General features: G+C 42.7%; 1 long non-coding RNA gene across 1 annotated transcript; it reads left to right on the top strand.

Moving 5' to 3' along the window:
* Positions 1–224: 224 nt before the first annotated feature.
* On the top strand, positions 225–20255 carry LOC116980753. Its single transcript, XR_004414054.1, has 3 exons — positions 225–235; positions 4328–4332; positions 20139–20255. It is a non-coding gene; the product is annotated as an uncharacterized LOC116980753 (long non-coding RNA).
* The last annotated feature ends 287 nt before the right edge of the window (positions 20256–20542 follow it).

The following is a 20542-nucleotide window of genomic DNA, read 5'->3' as shown; positions in this document are numbered from 1 at the left end:
GCTCGACCTCCCTTCTATATTCTGACTCATCCCCATCAGTGATACGCCCCACAATAGTGGTGTCGTCAGCGAACTTGATGATGGAGTTCGCACTGTGGTTGGCTACGCAGTCATGGGTATAGAGTGAGTACAGCAGGGGGCTGAGCACGCAGCCTTGAGGTGCTCCCGTGCTGATTGTTATCGAGGCTGACACATTTCCACCAATACGAACAGACTGTGGTCTGTGGATTAGGAAGTCGAGGATCCAGTTGCAGAGGGATGCGCGGAGACCCAGTTCTGCGAGTTTGGTAACCAGTTTGGAGGGGATGATTGTGTTGAATGCCGAGCTGTAATCGATGAATAACAGCCTGACATATGAGTTTTTGTTGTCCAAGTGGTCCAGTGCGGAGTGGAGAGCCAGCAAGATCGCATCCACCGTTGATCTGTTGTGGCGGTAAGCGAACTGCAGTGGGTCCAGGTTTTTGTCGAGGTAGGAGTTGATTTGCTCCATGATCAGCCTCTCAAAGCACTTCATCACCACCGGCGTTAGTGCCACTGGTCGATAGTCATTGAGGCACGTCACCTTACTCTTCTTGGGCACCGGTATAATTGATGCCCTTTTAAAGCAGGTGGGGACCTCAGACCTCAGAAGTGAGAGGTTGAAAATGTCCGTTAAAAACTCCCGCCAGTTGGACCGCACAGGTTTTTAGAACACAACCGGGTATACCATCAGGTCCAGGTGCTTTTCGGGGGTTCACCCCTCTGAAGGATTTCCTGACGTCGGCCTCTGTGACTGAGACTGAAATGCCATCACAGCGAATGGGGGATCGGGAAGGCACATCAGTATTCTCCCTGTCAAAGCGTGCGTAAAACGCATTGAGCTCGTCAGGGAGTGATGTTTCACCGACATTCGAGCTGCCTCCTGGTTTCGCCTTGTAGGAGGTGATTGCATTCAGGCCCCGCCACAGCTGCCGAACATTTGTCTCATCCTCCAGTTTGGAGTAGAGGTCCCTTTTGGCCTTTTTGATGGCCTTACCAAGGTCGTATCTGGACTTCATGTAGGTCACTGTATCATAGGACATGAATGCCCAGATCATTGATCTGGGCAAACGGGGTGGTGGTGGACGCAGATACAATAGTGGCTTTTAAGGGACTTTTGGATAGGCACATGGGATGTGCAGGCAATGGATGGATATAGACTATGTACAGCCAGGTAAGACGGTCTTTGCATCATGTTAGGCCAACGCCAGGCAACGCCATAGTAGTTGGAAACTCCGTTGTGAGAGGTACGGACAGGGGTTTCTGCAGGCAGAGACGGGATTCGAGGATGGTGTGCTGCCTTCCTGGTGCCAGGATCCAGGATGTCACGGACAGAGTGCAGAAAATCCTCAAGGACAAAGGTGAACAGCCGGAAGTGGTAGTGCATGTCGGCACAAACCATGTCGGAAAGAAGGGGATGAATATTCTGCAGCGTGACTTTAGAGAGTTCGGAAAAATGCTGAAAAGCAGGACCTCCAGGGTTCTTATTTCCGATTTGCTTCCAGTCCTCGTGCTGGCGAGAGCAGGAACTGGGAGATACGGGACATAGAAACATAGAAACACAGAAAATAGGTGCAGGAGTAGGCCATTCGGCCCTTCGACCCTGCACCGCCATTCGGTATGATCATGGCTGATCATCCAACTCAGTATCCCATCCCTGCCTTCTCTCCATACCCCCTGATCCCTTTAGCCACAAGGGCCACATCTAACTCCCTCTTAAATATAGCCAATGAACTGGCCTCAACTACCCTCTGTGGCAGAGAGTTCCAGAGATTCACCACTCTCTGTGTGAAAAATGTTTTTCTCTTCTCGGTCTTAAAGGTTTTCCCCCTTATCCTTAAGCTGTGACCCCTTGTCTTGGACTTCCCCAACATCGGGAACAATCCCCTAGTGACCCCTAGTTCTGGACCTGAATGTGTGACTGAGGAACTGGTGCTGGGGGCAGGGATTTAGATTCTTAGATCACTGGGATCTGTTTTGGAGTAAGGGGGAACTGTACAAAAGGGACGAATTGCATCTTAACAGGTGGGGGACCAGCATTCTGGCAGGCAGGTTTGCCACTGCTACACGGGTGGTTTTAAACTGAATAAGGGAGGTGGGGTGTCAAATGGGATAGTCGAGGATGGAGTTAAAGGGAAAGAGAATAAAGAGATGGTTAATTACCCCAGAATTAACGGGAAAGGAAGCTCACAAAGGGATAGGAGAGTATGGCCAAGTGTAATAGGGATTGCAATTAGAGGTTGGTAGATATGACCTTTGTTACATACCAGTTTTAACTCCTGCTGCAACTTACACCCTCACCAGCAGAGCTACCCCCCTCCTCTGCCCACCTGCCTGTCCTTTCTATAGGATGTATAACCCTGAATATTAAGTTCCCAGGCCCGATCCTCCTGCAGCCACATCTCAGTAATCCACACAATGTCATATCTACCAACCTCTAACTGAGCCTCAAGCTCATCTACTTTACTTCTTATACTTCGCGCATTCATATACAATATTTTCAATTCCTTACGCATCTCACCTTTCACATCAATCCCTATTACACTTTCCGGTGGCGCTATGGAGTAAGGGAGACTCGCGCCGACAAGCTCCAAAAAAAATCGCTTGAAAACGGGGGAAAAGAACGGGACCTACCTGCAGAAAACGGCACCGGCTGCTTGCATTAAGTTTGTGACGTCATCAGGCGCGCAACACCGGCGGTATGTCTATGCAACATACCCCCCCCCAAGATGAGAAATACCGGCAAGCCCAGAGAGGGAGGCCCAACTGAAGCCTCGGGCTCAGTTTCAACATCGTCCCAGGAAGATATCTCAAAGAAGAAAAAGACAGATGTGGAAGAACTAAGAAGTTTCCTTGCACAGGAAATCGCAAATATAATGGAAGAATTAAAAAAACTTAAACAGAACTTCAAGGAGGAGCTGAAATGTTTTAAAGAAGAAATTAAAGAAGAAATTAAAGAAGATGTTACAGCCTCTGTACATGAAGTTCTGGAAGACTGGAAGTTAAACATGGAAGAAAGTTTTAATCAAAGGATTGAAGAGGTAAATGATAAACTGAATTCGATGGAATCCAGATTTAATTCTAAGTTGGAGCCCATCTTCCAGACACTAAATCAACAACATTATGTTGTAAAGGAATTAGAGGAAATTGCTGAGACAAGCTCCAAAACTGCAAAAAAAACTTCTCGCCAAGAACAAACGTCTATCAGAATTATTGCATTTAAATAACCGAAAAATGTATTGACGGAGGGACGTCAGAGACACCAGAATTTAAGAATCGTGGGCGTCTAGGAAGGCAGTGAGGGGAACCGTGATCCCCGTGAATTTGCTGCAGATCTATTGAAAAAAGTCTTGAATTTGGATCAAGAACCTTTACTTGCTCGGGCACACAGAGCATTGAGACGCCGCCCAAGGGCTGGCGACCCCCCCAAGACAACTGATAGTGAGGGTGCAATATGATCAAGTTTTGGATGATATGATGAAGAAAATCGTTCGCAGCAGAAATCTCGTATTTGAAGGAGACAAGATCAGTATATTTAGAGATTACCCTGTGGAGGTTGCCAAGAAGAGAGCGGTGTTTACAGACACAAGAAGAATACTTAAGAATATAAAAAATCTGAGATATGGACTGATGTACCCCGCAACACTAAGAGTCACCTACGAGCAGAAGGAATATTTCTTCATCAAACACACAGAAGCACTTGAATTCACCCAGAACATCGAGAATAAGACCGAAGATTGAATAATATCCAACACCCAACACTCAACATACACCTGACGGTACCGGATATCATTACCCAGCAGAGAAGAAATTGAATTTTAAATTGCTATATTTAAGAACTGCTCAAAATTTATAATAAGAATTGAGCAATTATCTTGCTATTGATATATAATATTTACATTTTAGTACAAATTTTTTATAACTACGAAAAATCATGATTACTAATTATTACTAATTATTGTTAACTGGATCAACTCAGAATTAACTAAAAGTATGAATTATAAGTAAAGTGTGATTCAGGCAATTTATTAATAAAAATTTAGGAAGATTTCTCTTTGATACTTTTAATTATTCTTTGACTAATTTTTTTGCTAATAATTATTTCACTAATGGAATATAACTATTGTTTCCCTCCCCCCCCCCCCCCCCCCCCCCCCCCTTTACTAACATAACATTTTTTTATTTTCTCTATCCTATATTATATTATAACTTTTATTTCGAATGGAATTATAGGTTTTATTTAAGGAGATATGTCCGGGAGGAAAACCGACGAGACCTAAAATGTATCTACCTGATGTTCGGGTGTAAGGTATGGTTTAATGTGCTGAGCCATCTGCTCTATCATAGACCACCCTAATCATAAGATGCAAAATTGGGGGTGAAGGAATTAAATTCTGTAGCTAGAATGTTAAGGGAATTAACGAACCAATCAAGAGAGGTAAAGTATTAGCCCATTTAAAATCACTTAAAGCAGATATAATATTTCTCCAGGAAACACATCTTAAAAAGGAAGCGCAACATAGACTGAAAGCAAAATGGATTGCTAAAGCGTATCACTCTTCATTCTCACATAAATCTAGAGGAGTTGCAATATTAATCCGCAAAGGTATACCTTTTAAACATATAGCAACTATAGAAGATATCGATGGCAGATATATTGTATTAGTAGGGGAGTTATACTAAAAAAAAGTGACTCTTCTTAATGTATATGGACCAAATTTTGATAGCCCCCTGTTTTTTAAGAGAATACTCAACATTATCCCGGAATGCACACAACATAACAATAATTGGTGGAGACTTAAATTGTACACTGGATGCTTATTTAGACAGATCATCAACTCAAAGAAAATTAAAATCTCAGTCAAGTGAATTTCTAATCTCATATTAATACTACCAACATTAAGGATGTCTGGAGAATTGAAAACCCATCCGGTCGAGAATATTCATTTTACTCACCGGTGCATAAAACTTACTCAAGGATAGACTATTTCTTAGTAGACTCTAAACTTATCCCATTTACCTATGTCGCAATACCATAATATCATAATCTCGGACCAAGCTCCACTAACATTTATGATTAAACTAAATGGAATGGCCGAGATACAGTCACAATGGAGACTTAACCCCCAAAACTTAAAAGAAAAGGTATGTCATGAATACCTTGTAAAACAGATTAATATGTTCTTTGAGGCTAATGATAGCCCTGGAACTTCTGCTTCCCTTCTTTGAGAAACATTCAAAGCATTTGTACGAGGAGCATTAATTTCTTCCCAAGCATTTCTTAATAAAGAGAGTAGGGCCAAACAACAGACATTGGAAATGGAAATAAGGCAATTAGACATAGAAAATGCAGCAGTACCATCTATGGTAAAACACAATAAAATTGCAGTACTGAAATATAAGTTAAATAAGATATACTCAGACCAAGTTATAAAACTTTATCAACATACAAAACAATTAAATTTTGAATTTGGTGACAAACCACAAAAACTATTAGCACGTCAACTTCGTAAACTGGACGGGGAAAAAACAATTTACAAAATTAGATCAGACAAGGGAGAAACATTAACACTGCCTAAAGATATCAATGACAGATTTTTACAATCCTATCAAAAACTCTACTCAACTAAAACGACAGAACAATCAGCAGGAATGGAATTTTTTTAACAGAAATGTAGTCTTACGAGTTTAGATCTGAAAGAGAGAGAATTACTAGGTGCTGAAATTATGGTAAAAGACATCGAAGAGTCAACTAGATCTTTAAAAAAAGTTCTTAATTTTATTTTAAAATTTATGATCTGATTTCTCCACGTTTACAGACACTGTACAAATACGCTTACACTCAACAGAAACTCCCAGAAACTTTAAATGAATATACAATAACACTTATACCAAAAACTGATAAGGATCTTGAAGACCCAGGTTCATTTAGAGCAATAGCTCTCTTAAATACTGATCAGAAAATATTAACCAAAATCCAATCTCATAGATTGAGTTTAGTGATTAACAAATTAATACACCCCGACCAAACAGGTTTTATTCCAAAACGTTACTCATTTTATAATCTGAGAAGACTATTCAATATTATATACTCAAATAGAATTCCTAATGCAGATCTAGCAATTATTTTGTTAGATGCTGAAAAAGCATTTGGCCAGGTAGAATGGTCATATTTATTTTCAGTGATGGAAAAATTTCAATTGGGAGAGAAGTACTGCACATGGGTTAAACTTTTATATTCTAACCCAACAGCTAGAATATTAACAACCCACATGTTATCAACTAAATTTAATCTTTCTAGAGGTTGTAGACAAGGATGTCCACTGTCCCCACTATTATTTGCTCTTGCAATTGAACCATTAGCAGAAAGCGTTAGAACCCACCCAGAAATACACGGGTATAACACTAAAGACACAATGAATAAAATCTCTTTATATGTAGATGATGTATTAATATATATTATAAAACCAGAAACTAGTATTCCAATCCAATAACTCAATTTGGTCAGTTTTCAGGATATAGAATTAAGTGGAATAAAAGCGAAATCATGCCAATAACAAAACTTGCATACATTACAACAATCCCCTTTTAAAATAATTAAAGACAAACTTAAATATTTAGGAATTTATGTAACTAAGACATATACTTCTTTATTTAAATTAAACTTCCCACCTTTACTGAATAAACTACATAAGAATATTCAGTATTGGAAAACACTTCCCATTTCAATGCTTGGTAGAATTAATGCTATAAAAATGATCCTTTTTACCGCAACTACCTATTTCAATTAATTCCGATATATATCCCAAATTTTTTTTTTTTTAAAGTCGATTCCATTGTTACAAGCTTCATTTGGATTATAAGAATCATAGAATCAGCAAAAAACATTTATGTAAATCAAAGATAAATGGAGGTTTAGCCTTGCCAAATTTTTTGTTTTATTTTTGGGCAGCCCATATTAAAAACATGAATTTCTGGCTGGAAGAAATGGATCAGCAACCAGATTGGTTAAGGTTGGAAAAGGAAGACTGCTTACCTTTTGAAATCGGTTTGATTATGTTTGCTCCCACAAAATTGCACAAAAAAACCTATAGGGAAAACCCTATCATACATAGTGGAATACGAATTTGGAAACAATTTTTAAAAAAGCTTTAAAATTGGATAATATATCACTATGTCTTCCCATTGTAAACAATCCTTTATTCAAACCATCCATATTAGATAAAGGTTTCACACAATGGAAAAATTACGGAATTAAAAAGATTGGACATCTTTATAGGAAAGGCATTTTTCTTTCATTTCAAGAGTTACAACAGATCTATGGACAATACTCAAATAATTTCTTCAGATATCTACAAATTAGAGATTATGTTAAATCTAATACACAAGATTATAGGACTAGGGAACCAGAAATTCTTGATGAATGTCTGAATAAGCATCCTAACACTGAGAAATTAATAACATATCAATATATTAATAACACCCTCTTAGACAGCGAGGTACCATCGATGGAATTATATAGATACACATGGGAAAATGAATTAGGTCAGCCTATAACGAAAGATATTTGGGACGAAAATTTACAACATATACATCAATGCTCGTTAAATGCCAGACATGCTTTAATACAATTTAAAGTTTTACACAGATTACATTACTCCAAAATAAAACTAAATAGAATTTTCCCACATATTTCTCCTATCTGTGATAAATGTCTGCACTTTGAGGCCACGTACTTTTGCAAATTGTACAAAAATTTAAAATATTTGGATTAATATTTTTGGAATAATGTCTGAAGTTGTTGATACTAAATTGGATCCAGATTCAAAACTAATAATACTTGGAATATCAGAACAAAGTTTAACACTCACAACAAGCCAAAGAAACTTCCCCGACTACAGTATAATAACTGGGGAAAAATTAATATTAAAAATTTGGAAAGGTCCTATAACCCCCACAATTAAAATGTGGATCGTGGAAATGTCGGAGACCCTACATCTGGAAAGAATTAGACTTGTCTTAATGGACAAACAAGAACTTTTTGTTAAAATATGGTCTCCATTCATTAACTATTTGAAGGGATAGATTGGCTCAGCACGGAAACCTAACTGAAGCTTGAACTCAGGATTAGATGGAAAGTTATACTTTATAATTTACGAACCGATCTCCAATGATGTATTATTAGTAATTAATTCCACTCTTTTTTCTTTTTTGACATTTGGTTTTTTTTCTCTCTCTTTCTCTCTTATTTACTATCTATATAAAAAAAAAACTAGAAGCAGAATCAATCCACAATTGAAAATTTTAATAATGTATGATTGATATACAGTAAAATGTTTTACTATAATATGTAGTTATTTTACCATAATATGTTTGCTTCAAATAAAAATATTTTTTTTAAAAACAAATGAATTTTGGTTGGCGGGTGGCTGCTGCCTAATTGTTTGCCTCGCCTTTTTAACAGGTTAGTGTTCACAAAATGAATTTTGGTTGTCGGGTGGCTGCTGCCTAATTGTTTGCCTCGCCTTTTTAACAAGTTTCTGTACACAAAATGAATTTTGGTTGTCGGGTGTCTGCAGCCCAATTGCTTGCCTCGCCTTTTTAACAAGTTTGTGTTCACCAAATGAATTTTACTTCGGAGTCACGTGAGTGACTACGTGAAGAACCCCGCCACGACGCATGCGTGTCATATCGCTTCACGCTTGCGAAACAACAGGCGGGGTGGAGTGTCCCCCGCAGCGGTAAGTTTGAAACCGCGACCTGCAGGTAAGTGATTTACTCTGCGGTAGTTTTTGTCCCCGCACTGTTTTTACACAGGGGGGGAAGCTGGACAAAATAGTGTCCACAAGTGCTGCGAGTAAAGCTGGCTGGGGAGGAACGCGAAGTTGCGGGAGCCAGCAGCAGCTGAAGGCACAAGCCCCGTAAGGGATCAGCTGTGCCGACTTTTGGTCCCGCGCCGGCCAGAACACCACGGCCGGGCGGGAGACTATTCAAATGGGGCCGTCGACTTTTTGGACAAGTCGAAAACGGCAGGAGCCGGGGTGGAACGACGTTCCCCCATAGCGACAATTTTAACTTGGACCTGCAGGTAAGAGCTGCGGTCTTTTTGTGTTTTTACCATGCCAATTACAGGTGGAGAAACCAACGGGCTGCGACAAAGCTGGTGGGCTAGATGGGATCAGCTGTGCCCGATGTCGCCTCCGCACCGGCCAGATCCACTCCATGGCAGTAAGGACAAAGCTGGTGAGGGAGGACCGCGGAGCAGCGGGCAGCCAGCAGCAGCCAGCGGCACTCGGATCACCGATAGTGGGATCAGCTGTGCCCGATGTCGCCTCCGCACCGGCCAGATCCACGCAGCTGGGCGGAAAGGCTAGACACAAAAACAAACAAGGTCGTGGACTCAGAGGAGTCCGACTTTGAACAACCGCGGGCGGCCAACGACCGAGAGCGCTGGAGCCGGATGGAGCGGTGTGTGGAGCATTAGCTCCAATGTGACAGACTCCGGGAGATGGAGTCGGGTCACTGTGGGCCCTATGATAAACCCACAGCAGTACCTCTTGAAGGGCTGCACAGTTCTTCTACCTCATCAGAGGGGAGCACTGCGGGTCAATTCTGGGCTGACCTGGAAGAGGGGTCCGCAGAAGGAAAGACAAGTGTGCAAGGGGTGCAGGAACAAAATAACCTACTGGACTAATAAAATGGACTCCAACAAACACTACAGCCAAAGACTGCACCCCTACGCACCCACCAGCAGAACTGGTGAAAGCTCGAAGGCCCGGTATTCAACATGAGTATTTTTAGGCCATGGCCCAGGCCAGCCTTCTTGGAAGATGCGGGGACCTCCAACGCCAACCAAACCGAAAATCCAGACACCAGCGCAACAACAGCAGCGAAGAACCTACAAAAAGAAGTAAACCTGCCACTAGTAACTATGGAGGTAGGTGGGTCTGGTTCCCTACAAAATACAGGGAGCATGGAGGTTGGGGGGGAGACTACACTCTTTTCTGAATGCATGGAGCATGTTAACAACCGATATTTACATCTTAAGCAGTATCCAGGGATATACAATAGAGTTTATACACAAGTACAGCCCTCCAGTTCAACATATATCGAACCGAATGTTCGTGCCTTCTGATAAAGAAAAATCAAAAGCGCAAGCTGAACTGGAGCGGCTTTACATAAAAGGTGTAATTGAGAAAACTCAACACGAACCATTAGAATTTGTGTCCAATATATTTATCAAAAACAAAAAAGATGGTGGTTGTCGCACCACCATAGATCTGACAAAATGGATACCTTTGTTACTGCTAAACAATTAATTTCCAAAGGTTACTTCATGGCCAGCATTGATTTAAAAGATGCTTACTATTCAGTGCCTATAAGAGGTGACCACAGATGTTACTTAAAATTCAACTGGATGGTACAACACTGGCAGTATAAAGCATTGCCAAATGGGTCATCAGCCCCAGGCTGTTCACAAAATTTTTGAAACCAGCCCTAGCGTTTCTACGGAAACATAAACACATGGTCATGGCATATTTAGATGACATACTCATTGTGGGCAAAACTTTGGAATTGGCCAAACAAACTGTAACAGGCACAAAACAGTTATTTGAAAAACTGGGATTTATTATCCATCTAGTTAAATCTAAACTAACGCCTTCCACTACTATGGACTATTTGGGGGTTTCACCATTGACTCAGTTCACATGTCGGTGACTCTGCCTAAGGGAAAGGCAAGAGATTTAATAGAGGCCTGCATAACTTCATTGACATCAGCAAACCATCCATCAGATTGGTAGCACAAGTAATTGGCAAATGGTGGCTGCCTTTCCAGCCACACAATTTAGACCTCTACATTACCAAAACTTACAGAAAGTAAAAATACAAGCACTCTAAATTAATGCAGGTCACTTTGACAGACCTATGAAACTACCAATCAAGCTAAAATGGAATAAAATGGTGGATAGTTAACATCTGGCTTTGTTCCAATCCAATCACTGTCAGTAACCTTTCCATGGTACTACAAACTGATGCCAGTGCACTTGGGTGGGGAGCCACCAATACAATCACCAGCTGTGGAGGTAGATGGACTGCTCAGGAGGCATCTTTATTACTCACACTGGGCATAAACTACCTGGAAATGTTGGGTGCATTCCATGGCCTAAAGTCATATTGTACTGGGTCATATCACCAGCATGTTAGACTACAGATAGACAATACCACCGTGGTAGCATACATTAACCACATGGGTGGAAACTAATCGACATCATGTGACAATCTGGCTAATACAATTTAGCAATGGTGTATCCAGAGAGATATTTGGATATCAGCCACTTACCTACCAGGAAGACTAAATTTAGTGGCAGACACCAGGTCACGCAAATTTAATGAAAACACCGAATGGATGTTGAATAAAAAAATATTTGCTGATATTACAGCAAAATATGGAACACCAGATATCGATCTATTCGCATCCAGACTTAACCACCAGTTATCAAATTATGTTTCATGGGAACCAGACCCTGGGGCAGCGGCGACAGATGCATTTTCGCTGCATTGGGGGGGAAATTGTTTATTTACGCATTCCCTCCTTCCTGCTTCATCAGTCGGGTATTAAGGAAAATACAACAAGACTCTGCGTCAGGTATTGGTAGTACCCGAATGGCCTACTCAACCATGGTTCCCAGTGGTGTTAAACATGGTATTAGAACCATGTATCACCATCCCACATAGACCAGATTTATTGCTACATCCCGTAACAAGGGATAGCCACCCATGCCATAAACATTTGAACTTATTAATTTGTAGAGTTTTAAAAACACCTGTACTACAACTGGGACTGACGGACCGAACAGTGAACATGATCTCGGCGGCCCAAAGACAGTCAACCAAAAAACAGTATCTGGTCTATATCAGGAAGTGGGCGATGCACTGCCATAAAAACAACATCACCTACAGAGACATGAACATCCCGTCTGTTCTGGAATATCTGGCAGGCCTCCACTATGATGAGGGGCTCAGTTACAGTGCCATCAACTGCGCCAGAAGTGCCCTATCGACTTACCTATGGCAGGGGACAGAGCGTTACTCTGTTGGGACTCACCCACTGGTAACAAAACTTATGAGGGGAATTTTTAATACTAATCCCCCAAGATCCAGGTACTCCCAAATATGGGATGTAAGTATTATCCTGAAGATGCTCAGGAATTGGTCTCCAGCAACAGCTCTGTCCCTACACAGACTGACATTAAAAACAGTCATGCTAATGGCATTGGTCACGGCACAGAGGGTACAGTCACTGCATAAACTAAGACTGGACAACATGACTTCCTCAACAGAAAATATTACGTTTCATATCTATGAGTTAGTAAGCAGAATAGACAGGGATCAGCAGGCCTCAATATACAATTTAGGTCATACCCAAACAGATGACCGTCTGTGTATAATAAGACATCTGTCGTTATACATGGAGAAAACGAAAATCCTAAGATGCAATGAGAAGGCACTTTTTGGTCAGCCACTAGCAACCACACAAAAGAGTGACGGTCCAGACCATCTCAAGATAGATTCAAACAAGGGGACATGACTTGAGAATTAAGGGACTGAAGTTTAGGGGTAACATGAGGGGGAACTTCTTTACTCAGAGAGTGGTAGCTGTGTGGAATGAGCTTCCAGTGAAGGTGGTGGAGGCAGGTTCGTTTTTATCATTTAAAAATAAATTGGATAGTTATATGGATGGGAAAGGAATGGAGGGTTATGGTCTGAGCGCAGGTATATGGGGCTAGGGGAGATTATGTGTTCGGCACGGACTAGAAGGGTCGAGATGGCCTGTTTCCGTGCTGTAATTGTTATATGGTTGTTATATGGTTATAAGATGGCTGAAACAGGTGCTAACACAGGCTGGGGTGGATACTAATATTTTTAAATCTCATTCCACCAGGGCTGCAGCTACATCGGCAGCGATACAGTTGGATGTACAAATGGACCAAATCCTCAAGGCAGCAGGATGGTCTAGGAGGGGAAAAAATATTCCAATTATTTTACAATAAACCAGTAATGAAACCTGGAACGTTTGCAGAAACAAATTTAAGTTCTGTAAATTAATTTAAACCCATAAAAAGGGGTTATAAATTTGTGTTAATAAATTTTATGATTTCAATGTCGAATTCATGTCCAAATTATGTTAACACAATTCCTCCTACAGTCATCAAGGCAGACGTGATGCATGGACTCGTTTCCACGGCATGAAATCACAGAGCTTTAAAATCTTCACGTAGTCACTCACGTGACTCCGAAGTAAAATAGTAAGATTAAACGAGAACTTACCAGTTTGAAGTTTGATCTGTATTTTATGAGGAGTTACGATGAGGGATTACGTGCCCTCCGCTCCCACCTTTGTTCATATACTTAACTGGTATCTCTTCTCTAATCTTACTATGTTTAGTCATTACAGTTATCTGTGATTTCACACCGCTGCTTTGAAGAATGACATGCATGCGTCGTGGCGGGGTTCTTCACGTAATCCCTCATCGTAACTCCTCATAAAATACAGATCAAACTTCAAACTGGTAAGTTCTCGTTTAATCTTACTATTTTGGTTGTCGGGTGTCTGCAGCCCAATTGTTTGCCTCGCCTTTTAAAAAAGTTTGTGTTCCCAAATGAATTTTGGTTGTCGGGTGTCTGCAGCCCAATTGTTTGCCTCGCCTTTTAAAAAGGTTTGTGTTCACAAAATGAATTTTGGTTGTCGGGTGGCTGCTGCCCAATTGTTTGCCTCGCCTTTTTTAAAAGTTTGTGTTCACAAAATGAATTTTGGTTGTTGGGTGTATACTAGCCTTCTGGAAACCGGTACCTTTGGCCCGCAACACCCATACTAGCGCAAAATAAAGCCCCCCCCCCCCCCCCACCGACGAGCAATATTGGAATTGGTGGAGAGGTGGAATATTGCGTTGGTGACCAGCCCTCCCGTGTGATGCTGGGACCCAACGGGTCCCACTTAGTCTAGTATATCACTAAAACTCTCATCTTGTTTATTTGTATTCCTATGTGTGTGTGCATGAGTTCCCATAACTCCGCCATAACGGTACATGATAGCGCTACAATCTTTGGCCCACCTTACTCACCATTGTTCTGTGATATACAGTACCAAGTTTTGTTCAGAGTGATGTTATATTTTACAAGTTATTGAAATTTTAAACTTTACAAAAAACACTTTTCAAACCACTTTTCCTGCCTGTCAGCCACCTTCGACGTCAAAATGGGATCCCGAATTTATTTACATTACAAATTGCGATTTTAATTGACATTGATTTATTCTAAAAAAAATTCTGTTTTAATCAATTTCTTCCATTTTCATTAACAGCTAACAATGTGTTTAGGTTATTTTAAAGAAAAAACGTAATTTTTATTGAGAATTTCATTTAGAAAAAAAACATAATGAAATAGGGGGGAGGTAGGGAGTGGGGGATAGAGGGAGAAGAGCCAGGTAGGGAGGGGTCAGGGAGGGGAAAGTGGGGAAGGTGAGGAGGGAGAGTGGGGGAGGGGGTATAGAGGGAGAGGTGGGGGGGAGTGGGGGAGGTAGGTAGTGGGGGTAGAGGGAGAGGAGCTGGGTAGGGACGGGAGAGGGAGGGGAAAGTGACCTCCCGCTCGACACCCATTTGGTCCGTGTCCCACATGGGGGAGCGCGGACACCGCCCCCCTCCACGTGGGGTCGCTTGATTGACCAACCTACTGATCGATGCCCGATTGATCCGGTTCCCAAGTGGGGGGCACAACGATGCCGCCCCCCCTCCCCACGTGGGGTCTATGGATTGGCCCCAACCGTCTCAACCACTCCCTCCCCTCCCCCAGTTCCAGGCCACTAGGTCCTTCCCCCCCACAGCCCCCGCCTCAAGTACAACTTCATCGCCGATGTGGTGAAGAAAACGGGGTCGGCGATGGTTTACATGGAGATCTTGGGGAGGTGAGAAGGGAGAGTGGGGGAGGAGGGGGATAGGGCGAGAGGAGGGGGTTAGTGGGGTAGGGAGGGGAGAGGCTTATGGAGGGATGGAGTGACTGAGGGTAAGGGAAAGGAGAGGGAGGTAGAGGTGAGGAAGGGAGTGGGGGAGAGGAGGGGTAGAGGGGAAAGTGGAGGTAGGGTGAAGAGGAGGGGGAGGGAATGCTGGGGTATGAAAGGGAATGGAGGAGGATAGGGGCAGGAAGAGGGATGGCAAGGCAATGGAGCAGGGGAGGGGGAAGAGAGAGGAGCAGAGGGAGGGGGTGAGGGGAGAAAGCGGAGGAGGGTTGGTGGAGGGTGGGGAGAGGGAGGATAATGGAGCAGGGGAATAGGGGACTGAAGAGGGAGTGTGAGATGCGTTAACATTGTTCTTACATTTTACAAGTTATTGCAATTTTAAACTTTAAAAACTTCTGCCGCGCCTGCGCAGTTGTGAGCTATGGGTGAGTGGTGGAATATTGCGTTGTGGGAACGGGGCCCAACGGGTCTCACATGGTCTAGTAACTCCCTAAACGTGGCAAGAAAGGTAGCTAGAGTAGTACAGAATGCATGTAGTATATTTGACTTAATTGGGTGGGGCATTGAGAATGAGTCAGGAAGGGATGGTCCAGCTTTATTGGACTTTAGTTAGAATAGATAAAATACGTTTATTGTCATTGCACAATACTGTGCAACGAAATTCCATTGCATCTCCTTCGGTTTAAACAGAACAAACACAACAGCCATTGACTCACATATACACATATCGGTAAAAAAAATAATAAATAGGTATTAAAAATATTTTAAAAGAATATTGCGCATTATCTTGCACCCCAAATTATATTGTGCTTCCGCAGTGTTCTCTGTTAGAATTAAGTTATTTTATCGCACATGGGTAGAAACTATTTTTTAGGCCTTCAGAGAACTGAATCACCTCCCAGAGGGTAGCAGAGTGAAAAGGTGATTGGCAGGGTGTGATGTGTCCTGCTTGATGTTTGTGGCCCGGCGCAAGCATCGGGCCCTGTATATGTCATCCAGGGAGGGCAGTTGAGCGTTTGTGATGCTCTGTGCAGTTTTTATAACTCTCTGCAGCGCCCTCCTCTCAGCCACAGTGCAGCTAGCAAACCACACCAGGATTCCATAGGAGAGGATACTTTCCACGGCGCATCGATAGAAGGACAACAGTAGCGGCTGCGAGACGTTTGCTCTCCGCAGAGACCTCAGGAAATACAGCCGCTGATGTGACTTCTTCACGAGAGTGACGGTGTTCATTTGCCATTTGAGGTCCTGGGAGATGTATATTCCCAGGAACCTAAAGTCAGTGACTCTCTCCACCATGTCTCCTTTGATGTAGAGAGGAGCAGGTTCCTCTCTCCTCCTCCTCCTGAAGTCAACAACCAGTTCTTTTGTTTTTGTTGGGTTTAGTACCAGGTTATTTTTAGTACACCCGACAGTCAGTTTTTGGACTTCATCTCTGTAGGCAGACTCGCCGTTGTTATTTATCAGTCCCACCACAGTCGTGTCGTCCGCAAACTTGATGATCCGGTTTGTGTTGTGTGTTGGTATACAGTCATAAGTGTATATTGTATACAAGATGGGACTCAGCACACACCCTTGTGGCGCTCCTGTGCTACGTGTCAGGAATGGGGAGTGATTGGACCCCATCCTGACAGTCTGTGGGCGGTCTGCTAAGAAGTCTTTGATCCATCTGCATGTGTTGGCATTAACACCCAGATCAGACAGTTTGTCCACCATTCTGCTGGGGATGATGGTCATTAAATGCAGAGCTAAAACCTACAAACAACATCCTCACATATGAGCCAGGGCGCTCCAGCTGTGACTGTGCAGAGTGTAGAGCTATGTTGATGGCATCCTCTGTTGACCTATTAGCTCTATATGCAAACTGATGCTGATCTAGGGTGGGTGGGAGTGAGGATTTAATGTGGGTCAGGACCAGCCTCTCAAAGCACTTCATCACAGTTGAAGTAAGAGCTACAGGTCTGTAGTCGTTCAAGCTGGTGATAGATGTTTATTTGGGAATAGGCACGATGGTAGCAGTCTTGAAGCATTTAGGGACAGTGCATGTTAGGCCTCACTTTGAATATTGTATATGGTTCTGGTCACCCCATTACTGGAAGGATGTGGAGGGCTGTGGAGAGGGTGCGGTCAAGGTTTATCAGAATGATAGACACAAAATGCTGGTGTAACTCAGCAGGTCAGTCAGCATCTCTGGATAAAAGGAATCAGTGACATTTCAGGTCAAGACCCTTCATCAGACTGACATTTCGGGTTGGGACCCTTCATCAGATCACTAGAAGAATTCCTGGATTGCGGGGTATTAGCTGCAGGGAGAGGTTGGGCAAATGGTTGGTTTTCCCTGGAAAGCCAGAGGTTGAGGGGAATCTTGATACTAGTCATGGCATCATGTTCGACACAGACATTGCGGGCTGAAGGGACTGTTCCTGCACAGTACCATTATGCTACTTATCTGAAGTGAACAAATCTCTCTCCATGATGTAGACTTCAATAAGCAAGACATATTAAACAATCAAACACAGGCACCAGCACTCCTGAGACATTGGGTTGCACTCCTCACTCATTCGGGCAGCATCAAATAAAGAATGTAAATATTTCATGTCTATGAGCATTCATTGCAACCATAGCACCCTCCCAATCCACAATTGGATTCCCAATCACCCTCCTGAGATTTGGGTTGCACTCCTCACTCATGCGGTGGTCACTGTGAAAGTCGTACTCAGTACTGTCAGTGGAGATCTGCAGTGGCTGCCTCTACTTCACAGGAACAGGCCCCACTGAGCTTTGACAATAACCACAGGATAAACCCAGAAGGCAACATCTGGAAAAGGAATGCAAGATGTCGGAAGGAAACACATCATGGAAAGTTTATGCCACTGCAATAAGAGCGGAAAATGCTGGAAATACTCAGTCGGCCAGCATCAATTAAAGAAAGTAAATATTTCAAGTCAATGACCATTCATTGCAACCAAAGCACCCTCCCAATCCATAATGTGGAACATTTGCTAACCGGAAGAACCTGGATGGCTGCCACAACAGCTATACATGCATGAGGCCACATTCTGTAGTGAGGAGGCACTGGATGAACATGGTGCAGTGCTTTTAATGAATGTTAGTCTGCTCCAGGTGCAGGACAGAGTGCTAGAGAGACCTCTGAAGGAAACTATCCAGAACTTCCTTCAGTATGCGAGGGAACAGTAATTCAAAATCAGTTTTGTTTATTGTTACGTGTACCGAGGTACAGGGAAAAGCTTTCATTGTGTGCTAACCAGCCAGTGTCATAGAGTGATACAGTGTGGAAACAGGCCCTTCGGCCCAACTTGCCCACACTGGCCAACAATGTCCCAGCTACCCTGGTCCCACTTGCCTGCACTTGGTCCATTTCCCTCCAAACCTGTCCTATCCATGTACCTGTCTAACTGTTTCTTAAGTGATGGGATAGTGCCGGCCTCAAGTACCTCCTCTGGCAGTTTGTTCCATACACCCACCACCCTTTGTGTGGAAAACGTTACCCCTTGGATTCATATCAAATCTTTTTCCCTTCACCTTGAACCTATGTCCTCTGGCCCTCGATTCCCCTACTCTGGGCACGAGCCTCTGTTCATCTACCCGATTTATACCTCCCATGATTTTGTACACCTCTATAACATCACCCCTCATCCTCCTGTGCACCATGGAATAGCTGTTGAGTTATTGTGTATTTTCTCAAGCTGGATTTTGACTGCATAATGTACGGCTTGGGTACAGTTCCAATTTCCAATTACCTCATTGCAAACATTTGACGTTTTCTCTGGAACTGTTATAAGGTCGTAAGGTCATAAGTGATAGGAGAAGAATTGGGCCATTTGGCCCATCAAGCCTACTCCACCATTCAATCATGGCTGATCTATCTCTCCCCCCATTTCCCTGCCCTCTCCCCATAACCCCTTACACCCCTGGCAGCAGTATGGCAGAATGCTAAGAAATTGTATCATGCACTCTAGTACTCTTCTCTTTGCTCCATCTGTTGTACTTGTGTTTAACTTCATTGTATCCATTCGTAGTATTATCTGATTTGATTAGATAGCACGCAAACAAATTGTCAACGTATCTCGGTATCACCCCTCAACCTCCTGCACTCTACGGAATAGAGTCACAGCCTGATCAACATCTCCCTATAGCTTAGACCCTCGAGTCCCGTCAACATCCTCATAAAGCTTCGCTGTACGCTTTAAAGCTTGACAACATCGTTCCTATAACATGGTGCCCAGAACTGAACACAATATTCTAAATTCCGTGGAAAGACAATACATGATTACGATCGAGCCATTCAGAATGTACAGATACGTGATAAGGGAATAACGTTTAGTGCAAGGCAAAGGCAGTAAAGTCTGATCATAGATGGTCTGAGGGTCCCCCGATGAGGTAGATGGTAGTTCAGGACTGCTCTCTGGTTGCGGTAAGATGGGTCAGTTGCCTCAAAACAGCTGAAATAAAATTGAGTTGATGTTTAGTTCAGCTTAGTTTAGAGATACAGTGTGGAATCAGGCTCTTTGGCCCACCGAATCCACACCATCTAGCGATCCCCGCACATTAACACTACCCTACACACAATAGGGATAATTTTTACACTATACCATGCCATTAACCTACAAACCTGTACGCCTTTGGAGTGTGGGAGGAAACTGAAGATCTCGGAGAAAACCCATGCTATCACGGGGAGAACGTACAAACTCCATACAGACAGCACCCGTTGTTGGGATCGAACCCGTGTCTCAGGCGCTACAAGCGTTCTAAGGCAGCAACTGCGCCACCATGCCGCCCCTCAAAAGTTGCCCGAATTGAGATCTCAGGATAATGATGAAGAGGGTTTTTGACACAAATACAATTAGAAATCTGAAATCAAGACAAAAGTATACACATCAGCTCAGGCAGCATACGTGCAGGAAGAAATAGTTAATAGCCTGGATGACACACAAAAATAAGATTTTTCACTGCATCTTAGTAATTATAACAATAATAAACCAATACCAATAGCGGAAATGTGACAAAATAAATGTGTTTTAAGTTTGAGAGAACGGGAGAGTTGAAGCAAACAAACGGAATGTCTGTAATAACTTGCAGATCAAAGCAGATACTAAGATAGGAAGGGTTGCGGGTAATGAAGTAGATTTTCAAAGTCTACAGAGAGATTTATGCCAGTTGGAAGAGTGGGCTGAAAGATGGCAGATGGAGTTTAATGCTGATAAGTGTGAGGTGCTACATCTTGGCAGGACAAATCAAAATAGGAAGTACATGGTAAATGGTAGGGAATTGAAGAATGCAGGTGAACAGAGGGATCTGGGAATAACTGTGCACAGTTCCCTGAAAGTGGAATCTCATGTAGATAGGGTGGTAAAGAAAGCTTTTGGTGTGCTGGCCTTTATAAATCAGAGCATTGAGTATAGAAGTTGGGATGTAATGTTAAAATTGTACAAGGCATTGGTGAGGCCAATTCTGGAGTATGGTGTACAATTTTGGTCGCCTAATTATAGG

The sequence above is a fragment of the Amblyraja radiata genome, chromosome 1 (genome assembly GCF_010909765.2).
Source record: "Amblyraja radiata isolate CabotCenter1 chromosome 1, sAmbRad1.1.pri, whole genome shotgun sequence".
Taxonomy (NCBI): Eukaryota; Metazoa; Chordata; class Chondrichthyes; order Rajiformes; family Rajidae; genus Amblyraja; species Amblyraja radiata.
The sequence above is the reverse complement of the archived record's forward strand: the minus strand, read 5'-3'. Positions and strand labels throughout refer to the sequence as shown.